Here is a 5,730-nt window from a genome sequence, read left to right on the forward strand (position 1 = left end):
AAGAGATTCAAATACCACCAGATACACTCTATTACACAATAGGTACGGCTATAAACAAATAGGTGCATATAACATAAATCAAGGTAGCCGTTAACACTGTTAAATCATATGAGAGCTATGCTACACGATGTATTTATTAAGTCCTTTATTTGAACACTATATTTACCTTTCTTTGATTATTTATATATGATTTAACAGTGTTAACGGCTACCTTGATTTATGTTATATATATGTATATATATATATATATATAATTATATATATATATATACCTTTGATTATTTATATTTATATGTACATACAGGTTGTGATCAAATTGTAATAAAACATGAGCCGGAATACATACAAATAAAAAAAGACATAACTAGAGACATTACATTAGGAACAATTTAAAAACGTTAAAATATTACACCACCTAATATAATACGCGGGTAATATCTCATGCCTTCTCCAGTGGCGGAGCTAGACGGGGGTGAATACTGTGACTAGCCACCCCCCTTCGGTGACTAACAAAAAATTGTCACTTGTCTTGTGTGTGTGTGTGTATGTGTGTGTGTATGTGTGTGTGCTTCTCGAGTATACATGTATACTGTCATGAAACATACGCTTTCTATTCTTTTCAGTTGTCATCCAACAGCGTCTAGCCGTTTACTAATTCCAAAAACATCTCAAGTGGAAGCGGACACCCCTCCAAAAATCTATGATCAAAGAGGACAGGGGAATACGTCCTCAAATATTTGTAATGGAGTGGGGAGTTGTTCCCCTCACTTTTCGTCCGCAATGTAATACTGTAATTTCATAAGCCAATTCGGAGATTCCTGAAAATTGTTAAAATGAACTGCATTGATGACACTTGTTTTAACGAAATGGTGTTGTAAAATCGGTTCTCTATCTCTGCCCACAAACATCTGAATTACTTATAATAGGCCTACACGACTCGAGTGCGCGTGTCTTTGTTATAATTTGAAAAGTATTAGAAAAAGAGTGTAATAATAATAATAAAAATAATAAAAATAATAATAATAATAATAATAATAATAATAATAATAATAGGTAAAGTAAATTATAATAATAATAATAATAATAATAATAATAATAATAATAGGTAAAGTAAATTAAAAATACATCAAAGAAAATCGAGTTTATTTTCAATGAAACGTCACAGCGATTAATTAGATGACGATGAATTTTGCCCTATAAGAGTGTCATTTCCGGCAACTAGAGATTTCCCCAAATTTCTCACCTCAGCCCTTAGGCTTTGAAGAAGGTAGATCAAAAGTAATACATCAAAAACCATGTTGTTTAAAGTTTTGTTTTTTAAACTACATCAAATATATTAATTAGACATCTATGGTTGCCGAAAATCGCTGGTAAAAGGTCATTTTGACTATATAATGGTGATGTGATGACGATGAATTTTACTATATAAAAGTGTCATTTCCTGTCATCTACAGCTATTTCATAAAATTTGTGTGGACTCACAAAGTGTCCCTTCACCTTTAGAAACAGATCTGCGCCCAGACCAAAACCACACCTCCCACCCCCGCCCAATCCCCCCCCCCCCCCCCCCCCCTACTAGATCCGCCACTGCTTCTCCTACATATCCACAACACAAGCAGAGCTAAACGGATTAAAATATCTTGTAAGAAAGGAATAGCACCTAGGCCTAGCTTATAATTTAATTTTGAGAGCAACATACTGTAAATTAAATTTAGTGTAGGCATCCAATGCCAATGTTTACAGTTCTCTCGTGTATTCACGTTAACGGCGGACACTTAAAAGAGAAAGAAGCATAAACGCCTAATCAAAAAATGTTTTTGAGAAGGATGCGTAATATTTCTGAGGTAAAAATAAGAGCTCCATTTAAAGAACCGGGAACACTCATTACATACAGAGCCCAATACAAAACTAAAAAGAGCGTCATGTCTATAGAGTGACATAAAGACGTTTTTGATGATGATGATGATGATGATGATAATGATGATGATGATGATGATGATGATGATGATGATGATGATGATGATGATGATGATGATGATTTCAATCGCTACAGTGTTGAACCAATTTCATAACAGAAAACAGGCCAATATTAATACAGACCATTATTATCTTTAGACCATCTTGATAATCTCTGTTTAATGTGTGTTAAAGAGAAGCTTAAAAATACCGTGGCCAAAAACAAAATTGTTGTTGGTCAGAATTAGCAATATTAATTCACTTAGATGAAATGGTGTTTTGCTTAATGTATTTGTACTTAAGGTTGCATTCGTCAACGTCTTTATTAGGAGGCCTACCGTATACAATGATTAAATTTGGTTATTTTTGCGGAGAAGTCCGTGGCTCCTCGACGTATGAAGGGAGAGCAACAACATGGTCTTCCAATAAATAATCCACATAAACTCAGAATTAATTTTCTTTGTCAGTATAGTTACCCAAAATGATGGTTTACTAGGATCATGCATTACAGATTTTGAGTAGGTTATAGAAAAATGTTGGTACCAGATCGACCTGGAGAATGGGGCCCAATTTTGGGATCAATGGACCCTATCTTAACCATTATAGGCCTACAGATGTCTGGTTGGCAGTGGCGGTACAAGCCCATGCGTCGGTTGGGGTCTAGCTAGGTGTATTTATTTTCTTTTATTTTTTCATTTTATTTTTACATATTTATTTATTTTCCTTTTTTTTTCTTCTCTCTCTCTTTATTTCTGTCGAGGGACATTAAGCTGGGGGCAGATACAGAATTTGGCGGTAGGGGTGCTTGCAAGGGCGCAGATCTGTTTTGAAAGGTCGGGAAATACGCTAGTACCTGTAGATGACCGGAAATGACACTTTTAATAGTAATATTCATCTTCATCACATCACCATTATATAATCAATATGAAGCACCAACAAATTCTCATGATCTTTTATCAGCGATTCTCGGCAACCACAGAGACCTACTTAATACGTATGATGTTCCATAGAAAATAAAACATTGTCTTTGATGTATTTATTTTACCTATTTTCATAATAGTTACACCATATTTTGAGAATAGGGACCTCTGGGTGCCGGAAATTGCACTCTCATACCTTTAAAATTTTACCAATAATTCATGTCAACAATGTTAATACAACAATTATTTTTCTTAATAAAAAATAGGTGGGGGCGGGGGTGGATGCGGCGCGATCGCACCGTCTGCATCCACCCGAGTTGACATCTGTATTTTGCTAAATATATCCACAATTCACATTTAGGCCTATTGTCCACAATCTAATCAAATGATAGAATTGCCTTGTTCGTAACAATCACACTGCAAGAAAAATAAATCACACCATCTTACAACTTTTTGCATGCATTCAACTAACTGCTACTGCTGCCTGTTGCCTGCGCTGCTACTCCTCCTACTACTAAATTCTACTACTACTACCACCACCACCACCAACACCACCACCACCACCGTCCCTACTACTACTACTACTACTACTACTACTACTACTACTACTACTACTACTACTACTACTACTACTACTACTACTACTACTACTACTACTACTACTACTACTACTACTACTACTACTACTACTACTACTACTACTACTACTACTACTACTACTACTACTACTACTACTACTACTATAACTACTACTACTACTACTACTACTACTACTACTACTACTACTTTTACTTATTACTATTATAACTACTGCTGCAGCTATTACTATTGCTGCTGCTACTACTATATCACTACTGATAGGCCTACTACTACAACTGTATTACTATTGGTAGGCCTACTTGTACCACTGCTGCTGTTACTGCTACTATAGGCCTATCTGAATTTTGCTTAGACCAAATGCTTGTCATAATTATATCTGTCATAATGGTAAACCGTATATGGGTAACACCGATTCTAATAACTCACCCTTAATATAGGTCACATACGGCAGAGTAGTTAAAAAAAAAAACATTCAAAGCAAAATGCTGATAAGCTAGGTCTGATCAATGAATAACATTCACAAATTGGTACCATCTTTTCGTTTCAATTGCCAGATCAACATTTACAGTATACGTTTCGGCCATTTTTGATATTCAATGAAATTAACACTTGTGGCTTACGAGTACGAACAATTATATACCACATAAAAAGGGCTTTACTTGTACTTTATATCTTTGCATCGGGTTATGGTATTATTCAGTTTATTCTACTATGCTTATGGTAATAATAGTCCGAGAGATTATGCGTGACAATACGCCGACGAACTGTTTTCAGAAAGCAGTCACTGATTGATGTATTCACACATGGTTGAAAAAGAACGAAATATGCTTTGTCATGGTTTGCTTTTCATTTGTAGAATTTTATATTATATTATTGTTGTAATTGATCTTGAGAATGGTTTAAACTCTACATTTTTTTCAGTTTGCGGATGACAATACTATTTCAAGGCCTATTCATGAAAGTGGTGACTGCTTAAAGCTTCAAAGTGATTTGAATAAGATTTTTGAATGGTCAGTTAAAAATAAACTTCCATTAAATTCTTCTAAATGTGCAACCATGAGTTTAACTAGGTGTAAAAAAAAAAATCATTCCTGTGATTATAACATTAACTCTTATAAGATAGAAAGAGTCAATGAATTCAAACTTCTTGGTGCGTATATTAATAATAGGTTAACATGTCATTCCCATTTAAATTATGTATGCAATAAGGCAAGCAAGCTTCTTGGTTTTGTTTCAAGATGCAGTAAAGCAATGTCTTGGTTAGCAATGCTAAATCTGTATAAAGCACTTATTCACATATTGTTGTTGTATGTGGGCGCCTAATGAAAATGTGAATATTAGTAGGTTGGAGAGGGTACAGAGGAAAGCCACTAGAATTATTATTCATAGAAAAGAAGAAACTTGGGAGACTTCATATTCATATAGATTAAAGATATTATTTTAAGTATTGAAGATATGTTTCAAGTTCATAGACTTATAACCCTACTACTGTCCCTCTTCCTTTAATGATTTTGTTAGATCAAGTGATAGGTGTGATGGGCGTTTGATACATTGGAAAGCCAAAACCAATACCTTCTTAAATTCATCTTTTGTAATTTTTCCAAGACTTTGGGAACAACTTCCAGTACAAATTCAGCAATCCTCAACCATTTCTGATTTCAAAGCTCAACTAACTAAATACTTGATCGCAAGATACTGTACTGATTTATGTTTTTCTGGGTTTTTTTAAAATATTCCTTGTTTTTACAAATTTAGTACCTTTCTTGTTTACAGTACTAAAATTCTAAGTCAATTTCAAATGAGGATTTTTTCATTTTTTTAAAGTTTTTAATTTTGTTAATTAAGTTGATTATAAATCAGTTTTACTTATTTTTTGTTTCTCTTTTGCCTTTACTGTATATTTTGATGATGGAGCAAGGGCAGTTTTACTGTTTGGGCTCGTTCTTATTCCTTGCTCCTGGTAAGATTGTACAATTACTTTGCCAAATAAATAAATTATTATTATTATTATTATTATTATTATTATTGTTATTATTATTATTGTATTATTATTATTATTATTATTATTATTATTATTATTATTATTATTATTATTTGTATATAATTCTCTTGAACCGTAATATTAAAACTACCTGTTGCTGATTAGAAATTTAACGAGGCCATAGATCGATTATTTGCTATACGCGCGCAGATATGGCAGGGAATGGAAAGTCAAGAAGTCAGCCCCAGCAAGCCTGCCCGTGCTATAAAAGCC

The 5,730-nt window shown here is 33.7% G+C and overlaps 1 protein-coding gene across 2 annotated transcripts in view; it reads right to left on the reverse strand.

The window, feature by feature from the left end:
• LOC117107538 overlaps positions 1-5,730 on the reverse strand; it is an 8,429-nt gene that overhangs the window by 1,588 nt on the left and 1,111 nt on the right. Inside the window, exon 1 of one of the 2 annotated variants that reach the window (XM_033249239.1) lies at positions 3,903-4,147. The exons of the other annotated variant lie outside the window; for it this stretch is intronic. The gene's annotated coding sequence lies outside the window, so the exon portion shown is untranslated. Of the gene's footprint in view, positions 1-3,902; positions 4,148-5,730 lie in introns of those variants that run through there. 2 annotated transcript variants of the gene reach the window in all.

Source organism: Anneissia japonica, unplaced genomic scaffold (genome assembly GCF_011630105.1).
Source record: "Anneissia japonica isolate Jap-2015-1 unplaced genomic scaffold, ASM1163010v1 scaffold287722_len911783_cov160, whole genome shotgun sequence".
In the NCBI taxonomy this organism is placed as follows: Eukaryota; Metazoa; Echinodermata; class Crinoidea; order Comatulida; family Comatulidae; genus Anneissia; species Anneissia japonica.